The sequence below is a fragment of the Abramis brama genome (assembly GCF_963993115.1).
Source record: "Abramis brama genome assembly, chromosome: 7".
NCBI classification, from domain to species: Eukaryota; Metazoa; Chordata; class Actinopteri; order Cypriniformes; family Leuciscidae; genus Abramis; species Abramis brama.
Genome location: NC_139969.1, coordinates 35,431,290 through 35,447,140, shown reverse-complemented (window position 1 = coordinate 35,447,140; position 15,851 = coordinate 35,431,290). Strand labels below are relative to the sequence as shown.

Sequence of the window (15,851 nt, the reverse complement as noted above, 5' to 3'; positions counted from 1 at the left end):
GTGTGAGTAGAAACGAAAAGAAAAAAAAAAGTAGCACAGGAAAAGTCTACGATGGGCCTGAAGAAATCAGCGGCGGAGGCAAAGATGGAGAATGATTTGGAGGAAATCCGCGAGTCCCTAAATTATATGTCTGGGGAGCTAACGAAAGTGACGCAACAGCTGATGAAGCTAGCGGAGCTTTTTGAAGAAGTGAAACAACTTAAAAATATTGTATTACTGTGTAAAATAAAAACCTCTGTGAATCAAAACGCATTATATATACTGTACAATTCCGTCATCCTTCCATAGCTATTGTGTGGAAATATGGGGGAATACCTATAAAACTAATATACAACCCATTTTCTTATTGCAGAAGAAAGCAATTAGAGTGATTAGCTATGCAGAATACCTTGCTCCAACAAATCCACTTTTTATTAGATTAAATATATTAAAATTTCATGATCTTGTTGATGTTTACACAGGGGCAATTCCACGCAAAACTGTCACATCCATAACGCCAACACAATGCCATTGTATTTAGTTGGCGTTATGGATGTGACAGTTTTGCGTGGAATTGCCCACAGCAGTTGTGATGTACAAGGCTCACAATTTCATACTTCCTCACTGTTTACAAGAGATGTTTCAAACCAGAGAATCTAGATACAGCCTCAGAGGAACTGATCTGTTACAAAAACCCATGGCAAAGAGTAATATTAAGAGGACGTGTTTATCAGTTAAAGGAGTTGATCTATGAAACGGTCTTCTTATTCAACTTAAGGGCTCTAAAACTGTTAATGCATTTAAGAAAATGTATAAGTTAAACATTATGGAAAAGTATAGAACACTTGAATGAAGAACATTAGAAAAGTAGTTGAAAGAGGATGCATAATATAATTTTGATTGTTGAAGTTTAAGTTCTGTACTTATATGTTACCATCGTTGGTATAAGAGAAATTGTATAATTGTGTCATCTTTGGACATAGTGTCTCAGTTGTAAAAGGGGTTAGGCAAAATAAGTCTTGACTTCAGTCTAAACCCCTCGGTCAGGTATTATTTAGCATTTAAATTCCTAATGTACACATTTTGTATTTATCTTTCTAATGTACACATTTTGTTTTTTTCTTTCTTTGTTTTTTTTTATTTATTTTTTTTATTTGTATTATGTACAGGATCTTTGAATTACATGTGACCTAAGATTTAAATGTTCATAATGACCGAAGAAATAAACTACTACTACTACTACTACTAATAGAATAAACGCAAATAAAATGATTTCAAAATATTCAAAAAGCTTATGCAAATAGTTGCCTCAATTTTATTGAGTAAAACAGGCACAGTATTTTTTACAGTGCAATTAGAGTTAAAACGATATTATTATTATATCAATAGGCCCTATACTCGCAGCCCTATATTAAAATAAAGTCACATTTCTTTATATAGCACTTTTTACAATACAGGTTGCTTCAAAACAGCTTTACAGATATAACAGTTTGCAACAAAGTTTGTTTCTAGAAGAAAATAGCGTCACAGTCCAGCTTAAGTTAGTTCAGTGATGTTTCATTTTGTTGTGAAAAAGTTATTAAAGGGTTAGTTCACCCAAAATGAAAATTCTGTCAGTAATTACTCACCCTCATGTTGTTCCAACCCCGTTAGACTTTCGTTCATCTTCGGAACACAAATTAAGATATTTTTGATGAAATCTGAGAGCTGGATCACTCTTTCATAGGCTTCTATGTAATTGATTTCTGCCAGCCCAAAAAAGTTAGTAAAGACATCGTTAAAATAGTTTATCAAGTGACGAGAATACTTTTTGCACGCAAAAAAACGCGCTTCTGGGTTGTACGTCAGAACGTAGGCTCACTATTGGCCGACGCTGGTCATGTGTGTGATGCGTGTGATGCTGACCAACACTACGTGAACTCACATCAGAGGCCCACACAGAAGAAAATGAATAGTTGAATAAAGTCATTATTTTTTTATTTTTTTTGTGCACAAAAAGTATTCTCATCGCTTGATAAACTTATGGTTGAGCCACTGTAGTCACTTGGACTATTTTAAACATTGTCTTTACTAACTTTCTAGGCCAGCAAATTTCAATAACAGAGAAGCCTGGAGAAGTGAGACAGCTCTCAGATTTAATCAAAAATATCTTAATTTGTGTTCCGAAGATGAACAAAAGTCTTACAGGGTTGGAACAACATGAGGGTGAGTAATTACTGACAGAATTTTCATTTTTGGGTGAACTAACCCTTTAATTTAGTTAATTTATACATATAGCCGCGCTGGAGAAAACCGCGATGTCATCGTCCAGCTCAGTTCAGTTCTCATATAATGGTGTCAATGCAGGCAGATCAATATTATTGTTGAATATTAAATTAAATATTAAATTTAATGTCCCCAACTAAGCAAGCCAAAAGCCAATGGCAACAAAGTTGAAGAAAGGTGGAAAAAGGCGACAGTGGCAAGTAACCCAAACTCCATCAGTGACAGAATGGAGAAAAAAAACTTGGGAGAAATCAGTACTAACCTAAATTAGCTTCCGGGATCAGACGAGATCGGGCGTTCTCAAAGTGGTATGGCCGTAAACGAGAGTCTCAGCCGATAGAGAGATATTTAAAGGAATGGTTCGGAGTAATTTCAAACTAGGGTCCTCTGCACCATGACCTCGAGCCAACCCCAGGAATGCACCAATATTTTGTTGGTAGTACCAACTAATACTAGTTGGTAGTTTTCAGAATTGTTGACAACTTAACTAATAACTGTTGCAAACTGACCTACCAACAAAATATTAGTGCCAGGACTTTTACAGGCTTTTTTTTAATAGCTTTTAGAGATACAACCTTGGATCCATTAGCGCCTGCACTAAGCTATTCGGCTGATATCTCTAAATAAGCTCTAACTTTAGTAATGTTCGACCAAGGGAAAAAAAGCTTCTGGGGGGGTGTTTGGCTCGAGGTCATGGTGCAAAGGACCCTAGTTCATATGATATGAAAAAATATGACCCTCAATTCATCATATTTTTACAGATTAGTCCAAGCTCTACACTACAGTTCAGTAGGGGGCGGTAATTCAACTTAAGTGTCTTTACCAACCGAGAAGAAGAAGAACGACAACAACAACAACTCCTCGAACTCTTCAACCCTGTGGTCTTTTTTTGTAAGTGCTGGTTGTAGTTAAATTAAGTTATTGTTCTCATTGTTTCTTGGGAGCAATTTTAATGTCTTATAACGTTAGTTAAGTTGTCTCTGAAATGGATTCAGTGCTGCCTGGAAATCGCATATTCATGAGTTTTCCAGATGTGCGCTCTTTGTGTATCAGAACGTTTAATTAATTATTTTATAAAAGTATAGTTTCAGCGCCTCGCGAAATTATGCTTTACAATGAAAATGTTTACCTTCTCGTTGCAGTTTATAAAGGTTTATTGCTCATTTTGTGGAGTCCTGCATAATTGAATGACAGGCATCACTTCGTGTAACTTTCTTTCAGTTAAGTGCTAATGTTTGTACATTGTGATGTTTTAAAACTGTGAGTTTGGGACTTGTTATCCTTTATTGAATACATCACTGCCTATAACAACTGGAATAAACCTGTTTGAATGTATCTGTAGACATAATATTTTTGTAACCTATACTGGTGTGAGGATCCATGTGTTCTCATTACACCTCTGAAACATGTTGCTGAAGTTTCATTGTTTGCCATTATTTCTTCTAGATCTATAATGCATCCCAGTGCATTGAAAGTGTGAATGTACTGCATGAGAGGGTGAGAAAAAATGAAAGAGTTTCAGTACTACATTAAACTACTATGTAGTGTTGTTTAATATAATGTATATTTGTGGGTCCTGATAATGCCAAATGTCTGATTTTACCAGTACAAAAATGGCCTGCATTATTTTAAATAATAATGTGTGCAAGCATATGTGTCTAACACAATCTCTTTATTTTCAGCTTCAGAATCATGCATATTTTTTATTCTGGTATCAGCATTGCCCTGTGCATTAGGGATCAGGATCAGGACCAAGTCCAAGCCTATTCAAGTCCACCCCGATGTAATACCAAATTTAGCATTTTAATCAACGAAACATTTTTAACTTTTTACCATATTTCTTAGAAGCAATAATAAATAAAATGAAACTCTAATTTATTTTGGCTTAAAGTATCGTGTAGTACTGTATCATAAGTTCAGTGTCATGAACTGTATGATTTCAGCTAGATTATATTAATTTCCAATAGCAGAAAATATGTAGACTATTACACCAAAAACAGTAACACGATGTGATCTCTGTCATTCAATCATGCACAAAATGAGCATACTAATAAAACATTCTAAACTGCAACAAGAAGGTAAACGCTTTCATTGTAAACATAGCCTAAGTTCTTGTGGTGATAAAACTATTACCTCTGTGAATTATTTCATTAAATGTATTTCAGTGAGCGCATCTCTGGGAAACTCCACTCACAGAAACGGAAAATCTCATAACTCCGGTCTGAATTTATTTTTTTCATAGCAACTCTGAAGCAAATTTCTAAAAAAACAAAACAAAACAAAACATAAAAAGTTGTGAAGTTAGGCACTCAGGGAAGGGTTAACTGTCCAAAACTGCACTGTAAACTTTTCACAAATCACAATAGTCTTTTTGAGCCATATATGACCCAACTAGATGCCCAGTTTGCTGTATGTCATTATTGCACAAGAAAAATGGGACCGTGAGAAACACTGAAATGCGACAGTTTGTGATTGTGAAAGTCTTCACAACTTAAATAGACATTAAAACATGAAGAACACCTATTTTTCCTGACTAGCAGTTACCAAGAGGTTGACAAAGTAAAAGGCTTTGCTGTGAAAAAATTCACAAATCTAGCAGGTCATAACACTGAATAACACTGCTTTCAGTCTTGTAAGTTACCAGCGTTTGGAGCTATACACATAAAAAAAAGTCACTATGAAGAAACAAAAACGAATTTTGGACAGGAGGTCCGTTTCAGCTGAATTAAAGAGTGACATGCAATATTGCATTTTGTAGTCTAAAGAATTCTGAATTTCAAACTCTGCAGACTCTACAGTGGTTGCAATATTGACAAAAAAAAATTTGTTGATAACAATAAATTGGTATTTTTTTTGTGGTATCTTGGCTGTCATGGAGGGCTGACTTCTGAAGATTTTTATTTTCTGTGAGTTGGTCATAACACAGCAATGACCGGAAATTACTTTTTCATTATTTGCCACTTTCAGTTGATAAAAAAAAAAAAAAAGTATTTTACCTTTAATGGCATTTTTTTTATCCTTGTATACATGCATCATCTTTTATGTCAAATTCTTACATTAACTTAATAAATTAAATTAGATAAATAAAGGCTGTTACCAATTAAATTAAATTAGCATATATATATATATATATATATATATATATATATATATATATATATATATATATATAACATATTTGCACTGCAGAAATGGCACGTGAGAGATACAGTAGAAGTGGATCAAAAAAGTAAATTAAAGTTGTCCTTAGACAAGAACGGGTATTGTTCAAAATTCATGTAACTTTGATTAAAGGTTTTGATCCACTTCATATGTTGACTACTGTACATTGATGATTGAAATATGAGGTTATTTTTGTTAAAATTAAATTATACTTTAAATAAAAAGGCTAAAACCACCAGGTGGCGGCAAGTCGCTTCATTCAAACGGCAACACACCTTTAGGGCCACATACCTACCGCAGCTAAATTCACCTTTCAGTCTTAATCCTGTTCTGTTCACAGTTCAGTAATTTATGGGAGTGATGACCTCATTCTACGAATTAAAAAATGTATTTATAAAATTATATGCAGTGTATTGACATATTTAAATTTGCTATTAAAAACAGCAAACAAGAACAAGCCCATAGTTTGCAATGCTTTATTTAGAAAATAAGATAAAATAAATGAATACTCGCAATTGCCCCCTTTATTAATTCTATAAACTGGATTGCTTAATGAGCCAAACCCAAACAACAAGCCCAAAAACGCCTATAAGTGGACATTGCAACACCTCAAGAGAGCTCTGAGAATCAGCCTTCCAAGCATAAAAACTCTCTATGGTAGTTTGGATAATATTGGCAATATTGCTGTAATATTACTTGGTCAAAATAGCAGATGCCAAATGCCAGGAAGCTGCTTTGGTGACCACATTGTCTGGAGTGAGCCGTGTTTAGGTCTGGGTATTGACACAAATTTTACGATTCGATTTGATTTCGATTTCATAAGCTTGTGATACGATTAAATTCTGATTTGATATTGATTAATTGGGGTGTGTATCGGGTACAGTACATGGAAAGTATTCTCATGGAAAAATATCTCTCAACTAATACAGGGAACCCCAGTTGGTATACTAAAATATAAAAATTTGTCTACTTGCATTTAAATTACACAAAACGAGTTTTTATTATAATAGTGTTGTAATAATTTGTATTTTTTAATGACATGTTGGCCAGAAGAGAGCTGGCCCCCCAGACTGAGCCTGGTTTCTCCCAAGCTTTTTTTCCTCCATTCTGTCACTTGATGGAGTTTGGGTTCCTTGCCACTGTCGCCTCTGGCTTGCTTAGTTGGGGAAACTTAATATTCAACAATATTATTGATCTGACTGCACTGAGACTATTGGATGAGAACTGAACTGAGCTGGACAATGGCATCACTGTTTTCTCCAGAGCTGCTGTATAGATCAATGAACTAAATTAATAATGTATTTTTTACAACAAAAATGAATCAACACTGAACTTACTTAAGCTGGACTATGATGCTATTTTCTTCTAGATCTGCAGTACAGCAGAAACAAACTTTGTTGCATTATTTTCCTGATATCACTGTAACACTGCTTTGAAACAATCTGCATTGTAAACTTGTGACTTGACAATAATATTTATACTAGTTTTTTTAAATATAAACATTTAAATGGTGGCTGTCATAAAAACATTACAGATTTATTCAAACATTCATTAGATATTGATTAGGGAGGGCCAATATATCGTTATCAGCAGATATATGTTCATTTTAAATGTTATCGTTATCGTTATCGGCCCGATAAGTAAATTTGGCCAATATGTTAAAGCCGATAAATAATGGATTATTTCCTTAAACTGAGACACTTCAGATGAGCACTGTTCACCACAATGGTTTTGAATTGCTTGAAATATGAAGACACTGGCTTCACTCCTGTTGGTTGTCGCTCTCGAAAGTCACCCTTCAGTTGTATAAAGTTAAACCTATCTCAACCTGTCGCCAACGGCCACTGTCGCTCATGCCGCCGGAAATCGCCAGCTCTCCATTGAAAAATATGCGATCATGTCGCTTTGTTGCTGCGTGCCACTGGCAGTGTGAACCGGGTGTAGTGTAGTGATATCACAAGAACTAGGGTGAGAACAAGATGTCGTGATAGTTACGTGAGTGAACATGTAGTTAAGAGTTGTTCATAAAGTTGATAAAACAATATCAAAGACTGATTATTGAGACATACAACACAAGACCGGGATTTAGAGTGGTTTTATCACTGAAAATTGTATCATACTTTGTCTACTCTTTAAATAGCACACTGAGAAGATTTACTTATAGGATTTACTCCTCGTAACAATTTGCACTAACACATTTTAAGTACATTTCTACTGCTACTGCTCTGTACAACTTACCTGTTATTATCACGTAAAATCTACTTACTATTGACTCATTACTAGGGCTGGGCGAAATTGACCAAAATTCATATCTCAGTATTTTTGGGATAAATAGCGATATACGATATATATCTCGGTATTTTCTACAAAGTGGAATAAATGTTTACTTGCAAGTCAAAGCCTTATGTGAAATGTCACAATCACCTTTATTAAAGCAGTTATGATCAAAATAACATGCAAAACAGGATTTTCCTCCTTGAAATTATACAGCTGCACAACATATAAACCTGTGAATAAAAAATAAATAAAAAATCTATATTACATAACTAACATAGATCTATCTCTGGAAATGTGCAAAAACAGCTGATTAAATTAAATGGAGTACAATTCCTCCTGTTTAACTAAATACACAGCTCTGATGTGCAAATAATGTAAACAGAACAGTAGAAAACAACTACTTAGTCAGAACAAGTAGGTTATTTGAGGTAGAACATTCTTTACTAAACAAAGTATTTTATAGTATATATCACTTAAAGATTTTGTGCAAGGAAAACTAGCCTATCAACAGCTTCAGGCTTTAGAGATGCCCTGTGGCAGGTAACAGTGTTACCACTGCAACTGAAAACCCTTTCAGAAGGGGAACTGGTGGCTGGTACCAGAAGATTCTTATTTGCCAGGTGGCTCAGTGCTGGAAAGAGCGTTTCATGTTCCTTCCACCATTTGAGAGGATCGGTGTCACTCTCTGCATTAACTGACTGCAAGTAGCTTGAAAGTTCTGCTTCAATTGCCTCCCTCCTTGTCAGTGCTGTGCTAATTGTGGTTGCTGTGCTCTGCTTGAAGAAGCTAGCCAGTGACTTCTTCTTTGCTGGTGGTATTATTTCTGCTTGGTCTGTGGGCATAGCCACAGTGGGCAAAGCTGGCCATGATCGGCCAGCAAAGATTCTGCCTCTAAGACAGCTTGTTTTTTCACTGCATTGATCTTTTCACTTCTTGTGTATTTGTCCCTGAACCGTGCATCCACAAGTGAGGCCATGTCCAACAGGTCACTTACTTGGGTCAGCATACTTGGCATTAAGATAATCAACAATGCAGGTCTTGATTGATTTGCACAGCTCGCTGTCACCCTCTTCATGTGCCAGGAGACTTGTGTTGAAAAGGTGAAGTACAGGTCTGACATATGAGATGGTGACATACTCCTCACCTGACAGAGCATCTGTGAAGTCCTGAAGGGGTTTCAGAGCCTTTTGGATTGACTCCAGGACCTCAATGTCCTGCCATGTAGGAGCAAGATGTCTGGACTTTTTGTCTACAGACAAGACTTTTGTAATTGCTCCCTGCTGCTCCAGGAACCTCTCAGTCATTTCCTGCCGTGATCCCCAACGTGTGGCTGACTCAGTGATGAGCTGGTGAGCTGGCAGACCCAGCTGGACTTCAGCAAGCTCTCTCCTCTTCCTCCAGCTATAGGAGAAGCTGCTGACAACTTTCTTACACAGAGAAATGGCCTGGGTGATGCGGTTGTCATTCATGCCATGCCCTTAAAACAAAAGAAATAAATGAATAAAATGAAAAATAAAAAATAACAACCAAACATTGGAGCTAAGTATGAAATGCACACCAATCTATATCAACTATAGTAATGTTATGGTCAAATAATGTATAACTAATTGAGCTATACAGCAGTTTATAAACAACAATTACAGCAGTTGTGTGTGCATTTGTAGTCACACATTTACATTTGTACATCTGATTTAACAAAGTAGTGAAAACATCAGAGATATGCAAGTGAGAGGTTGCTTTACTTTTTTTTTTTTTTTTTTAATAGGAAGATCATCACCTGTGTTTAATATAGATTTGTGTGATAAAACTACTACATGTTTAAATGTTGCTTTAACATTTCAAATATTTTTTTGTTATACCGGTTAGGCATACTGAGCAGTTTCTACTGCAAACAATTATTTTACTAAGCACAATATGCTTCACAAGTTCAAAAAAAAATTTCCCGAATCAAATACAAACTTAGCACTTACCAATGGCCAGATGAAGTCGGTGACCAAAGCACTGCATCCTCAGCCACTTCTGCAGTTCCACCACTTTGATAACGTTGCTGCCATTGTCGGTCGTTATAGCAACCAGTCCCTTTTCGTTGAGCTTCCAGTTTGTAAGTGCATCTTGCAGGGCTTCAGCTATATGCTCCCCGGTGTGGTCTTGGGGAAAATAGCTGGTCTGGAGACACAGTTTTCATTTCCCAGTCTTCAGTAAAATGTATTGTCAAACTCATATATGGCTTGCATGTCCTGCTTGACCATATATCAGTTGTCAGCACAAAATGAGTGACTTTTGCGAGCCGGTTGGAAAGCTTTCGTCTGACCTCCATGTACATTTCTGGCAGAGCTTTAGTTGCAAAGTACTTGCGACTGGGTAACTGGTATCTGGGGTCAATGGTTTTTAGCAGCATTTTAAAACCGTCCTGTTCCACTTTTGCAACAGGAACCATATCTTTTGCGATGTGGAAAGCTTACCGCCTTACTTATATCGCACCATCTGGAACTTTTCTTTTCGTAAGGCACACTGCGGGTAAAAGAAGCTTCCAACGAGCTTTGTTTTGGGACAGAAAACTTTTCGGGCTTCTTAGTCTTCGTGGCTGAGGTTGTAGCAGACGAAGTGCAAAGTTTTAAACACTCATCGTACTGTACTTTATGGTGACGTTGTAAGTGGTGGAAGAGATTTGATGTGCTTCCACTTTTTGACATGATCGTTTTATGGCATTCTTTACAGATGGCTTGGTTTTGCTGCTCATCGGATCTTTTAAATCCGAAACATCTCCAAATAAATGAACCAGTGCTTTTCTTTTTACTAACCAGATCGTCTTTTGATGGTCTGATCGTCGTCGCTGTGTTTTCCTCCATGTCAGGCGAACTTGTGTGATGGAGTGGTAGTGGTCCGGTTTGCGTGCATGAGCGGGGGAGGGTCGCAATCAAACCATATCGATATAGACGGTATTGTCTCATCCCGTACCGTATTACTTAATTATATTTAATTTCACTTATAAAACGGTTAGTTCCAATCCTTGATTCTGATTGGTCAATAGCTGTGCTTTATTCACGATAAAACACGGCTATGACCGCTTCACCCAACTGTTCTATGCATCACTACACAACACCCCTAGCAACCACTCTTAGTAACTTAAACACATGTTTTATCTCATTGATATTGTTCATTGAAGCTATAGTAGAGTATTGTGAGAGATCGAGTAAGTGAGTGAGTGTACCTGCATTTACAGTAGATATAGCATTTTCCTTCAGGTCAGTCATATTCACAATAAAAAAAAATCTGTCTGAATGTCCGCTGCGATATCTTGTCCTTTTAACAGTTAAGGGTTTTTTCCGTGCCCTAGTCATCTGTCAGTTGTGTCTTCCTTCTCTGTGTTCACAAGTTTGATTCCTTTCAATGTAAAAGTCTTCTCTACTGACTGACTCACTCATAAAGATGGTCTTTGCCGCCATCTATTGGCGAAATAATGTATGTAACTTCAGATGTCACAAAATGGCAAGTTACCAAACCTGACAACAAAAGCAATTATAGAACGGTGTAAATACAGCTGGAAAACGCTGAAAAATTAATTAAATTAAATTAATTATTCATGCCCAAGTGCATGATGGGAACACCAGTATGAGAAAAGTTGAGTAGGTTTTACTTAATTTATATTGTTGATATTTACGCTTTAATTTCTACAAGCTTGAATTGAGTACTAATATAGGATTTACTTTATTTTTTTAAATTCTTGCCTGAACCTTTTTCATGTAGAAATTACATTTGTTTAATTCTGTAGCATTTACTTCACCACAGAATATTTTTTTCAGTGCATTGTGGTAAAATGGAACACAATGGCAACAGCCTTCTTACCTGCAATCAACGGCATTTTGCTTTGGACAGCTGGGCAGAAGGTGCTCCCTGTTCCTCTTCTTTCAAAATTCAAGTTTCTTTCAGTTTTTCCCCCCTTGTTCAGATTTTCCATTGCGGTGTTTTCTCCATATTTAAAATTCTTTGCAGCCTTTAGCCACTGCCTACAACACGCTGGATCCTTCACTGGAAACCAAAAATAAAGGGAGTTTGCGAGTTACGAAGGTTCGGGACTGGGGTTAGTCCCCTTTACAGTACTGTTTGCCTCATTTTCTCGAAGTTCACTCACAATGGATTCTAAGATAAAGATTAACTCACCCAATTCAGACAACTATCTGTTCGATCTTAATTACACTCCATCGAGGATCATCTCTCATCATTCCGACCACAGTCACACATCCCAACACTTGTGTTCCGTCGTGCACATTCCTCAGCCCGCGAGCATTCTCGCCCAAACACATCTTAAGAAATCTCTTCAACTCGACTCGTTCCTAGGCTTCCTCTTCTCCACATTCAAGACCCATGAACCGAGATCGCCATACTTATAGTAGACGTGGAACCCGGCTTCCTCATTCTCCTCGCCAGCCGCCTCCCCGGGCACTCGATTCCCGATAACCCTCCTCAGTGCTCCCGCTGCGCGTCTACCAGATCCTCACCTTTAACACACTCTTAAAAGCAAACCCATCCTCTCAATTGTTCAGATAACAAATAGTGATTATTCCAACTGTATGCAGAATCCACCAAAACTTCTGTCAAAACAAACTCTGAGCCTTCATCGCTTCCGGCAACTGCAAGCATGCCACTCTCCGTCACCCGTGACCTCACGAGACATTCTCCTCCACAACAGCCTCAGACAAGTTGTATTTCCACCAGCACTCACTCCATCTGATCTTACTGTAATAATTTCATCATTCTTTTTCTCTCTGTACTCTCTGTGCAATTTGCTCAGAAACCCCACTCACATACATCCTTTCATCCCAACATCCATTCCTCTACCCCTCCTTTAGCCGTTCACAGCAATACAACTCCCGTTTACTCGGATATTTCTCAAGCAGCTAAAGCCGCGGTTACACTAGTCTTTGAACATGCGTAAATTTGGACATTGCAACAGTCATGATATGATTTTTATAAACATGAATTCAATACATCACAAATAGTCAAAAATGTAAAATATACCTACAATCTACTCGACTTTACTGCAGATATCGTTCTTATAATTCAGCCAAGAGATCTACTGATCAAACGTCTTAACGTGATGTGATTTCGCTGGTCAGAGTTCACCAAACTTAAACTTTTGAACATAGTGAAATACAAAACTTTTCGCATGAGCTTGCGTTTGAGGTTTGACGCATTTGCACGCGTACACATGAAAGTCAATGGACGGAAAAGTGTAGCGTGACCGCCCCTTAACTCTTCAGTCCAGATACCAGCGCCCCATGAAATTCTACCTCACACAGGCCAATTTGGACTCCTTCAACCTTAATTTCTATTTTCAACCGATCTATCCTCTGATATTTCTCAAACAGCTAACTCTTCAGTCCAGATACCTCATCCAGCACAGTGCTAAGAGAGATAGGGTGGGTATTGGCCACAGATGATTGTTTTGCAGTCATTAGCGTGATTGTTGAAGCTGTGAGAGCTGTCTGTACCTGCGGCTAAAATACAACAAAACAAGCGTCATTCTTCTTCATTTTTGACACGATATGAGACATCTGATTACCACAGCACTTGCTTACATCAGTTAATAGTTCATAAACTATTGCTTCAACTGATCTCGAACTTCTTAACTTCAGTAAACACACAAATGAACCGTTCAACTGCACATACCTCTGCTCAGCCATGAACTGGTCGAAAGCTGATGACGTAACATGCAGGTAGGCCCGCCCTCACGTGATACTGATTGGTCAATTGATAAGCTTAAATCTGATTGGCTAAAGAGTACGACTCATGTGTAGGAGGATTGCGCTGCCAAGAAAGTCTCAAAAACACACACACACATCCAAGGCGATTCACACACGTGAATGACGATTTGCACGTTCACATTTAAGGATAAACTTGTACATTTTAAACATTCAAAGGTTTTTGTGCACAGTTGTATATCTACGAATTGTGTTTTGCATTTGTGAAATATATTTTACGAATATATAATTTTATTTTGCGCATGTGAATTGCTTTTTGTGAATATATTTTTTTTCACGCAAGTGAATTTTTTTTTTGTGTGTACGTGAATTAGGTTTCATGCATGTGAAACTGTCTACGCATGTAAGAATCATGTTTTTTGCGTGAATAATATTTTAGACAAATCTACCTCCATACACACCCAAATGTTACAATTACTTTATTATAGCTCTTCATTTTGTATCCAGTGTCAGACACAGTGGTTTCATTTAAGAATCTTTAAAATGTGTTTCATTTATGCTGAATCACTGAATAAAAATGGAATTAATTGAATGAAGTAATGTATATTGTAATCGTTTTTTTTTTTTTTTTTCAGATCTGGTCCTCCATACCTCATAGCAATTACTGCTCAAGCCATTCCCACTGCAATTTATCAAACTTGGATTCAGTCTGGCTGTAGGTGTAACAACTGAAAGCTGTTGTAAAGATGGAGAAGCATGCAGAGTGAAAGATGAAGATACTGAGGAACAAGGAGGTTGGTGTCCATTTTTGATTCTTCATTAATGTCTGTTGAAAAAAAATAATGTAACTCATTTTCTGTCAGATTAACAGAACCGTAGGATCCCGGGTGTTGTGAAAGATAAAGGCATTAAAGGCATTGTTTATAAGCCAAGAACAAACAGAAGTGATATTTGAAAATCACATCTAAATGAATTATATTTTCATTTTAGACTTAATGAAAGAGGAAAGTGAAGAATTTAATGAAATGGAGAATAAACATCAGATTCAGGATCTTCATGATGCCAGAACAGGAGAAAAAAAAGGACAAGAACTACCTCAAAGAGCAGAAGCCAAAACATCTTTTACCTGCCCTCAATGTGGAAAGAGCTATAAAAACCTTAAAATTCACATGCAAATACACACTGAAGAGAAGCCGTTCACATGTGATCAGTGTGAAAAGAGTTTCAAATGGTCAAATAGTCTCAGAGTTCATAAGCTCATTCACTCTGGAGAAAAGCCATTTGATTGTGATCAGTGCGATAAGAAATTTGTTAAGGAATCGGACCTAAAGGACCACATGAAAGTTCACACAAAAGAGAAGCCTTACTTGTGTTCTGTTTGTGGAAAGGTGTTTTCATGGCTGGGACAATTTAAAGACCATGAGAAAATACACGCTGGTCTGAAAGAATATTTGTGCTCTGATTGTGGTAAAGCCTTTACTACAGCCACTCAGTTGAAAGTGCACCGAAGGATCCACACTGGAGAAAGACCTTACAAGTGTTCATACTGTGGAAAGAGTTTCAAACAGTTGGGAGGCCTTCAAGGACATGAGAGAATTCACACTGGAGAGAAGCCGTATCAGTGCCATCAATGTGGCAAGAGATTCGGCCATTCCAAAGTTGCACGGATTCACAAAAAGAAGCATTGTCCAAAATTAAATGGAATGTCAGTACAATTATAAAGCAATTTAGTATTATAATTATTTGGAAGGGGGTGTTTTATATAAATGTGGGAATTGACTGTCTTGAGAAAAGTTTCAGTGGTGTTTTCTTTTCTTCATACCTCTGAATAATGCTGAATAAAGTTTAAAATAAAGTATGTTCATAAGTGCAGTTCTGCTTTGTGTACTGGGGTAACCGCTCTCTTTCTGCTGTTTTAATGTCACCTACTGTCAGAGTGCATTTTTATTCAGCCCATCTGCTGTTTTGTTCAGGGCAATTAGATATAAAATACAAAATCACTTATGATCATGCCTTTTCTTTAAAAATGGTTTGAAGGTTTAAATGTTAGGTATAAATATATAATTATATGGTTATTTTACTCTATGCTGTCACCTTACACTAAAAAATGCTGGGTGAAAAACAAACCAATTTGGGTAATTTGGGCTACCCAGCATTGGGCTGTATTGACTTTGTTTTACTATTTACTAGTTGGACACAAACAGGGTGAAAAGCAATGGTCCTATTACTGAGCCTTGGGGTATTCCATACTGAACTTGTGATCGTTATGACACCTCTTCGTTAACTGCTAAAAAATGAGTAATGTCAGATAAGTATGATTTGAACCATGCCAATGCAATTCTATTAATGCCAATATAATTTTTGAGTCTGTTCAAGAGAATGTTGTGGTCGATAGTATCTAATGCAGCACTAAGATCCAGTAACATGAATAGAGAGAAACAACCACGATCAGATTATAAGAACAAA

At 36.9% G+C, this 15,851-nt stretch overlaps 1 long non-coding RNA gene across 1 annotated transcript; it reads left to right on the top strand.

The window, feature by feature from the left end:
• The first annotated feature begins 3,059 nt into the window (after positions 1-3,059).
• LOC311086705 lies at positions 3,060-15,257 on the top strand. The gene is made up of 3 exons (XR_014607109.1): positions 3,060-3,135; positions 14,021-14,179; positions 14,376-15,257. It is a non-coding gene; the product is annotated as an uncharacterized lncRNA (long non-coding RNA).
• The last annotated feature ends 594 nt before the right edge of the window (positions 15,258-15,851 follow it).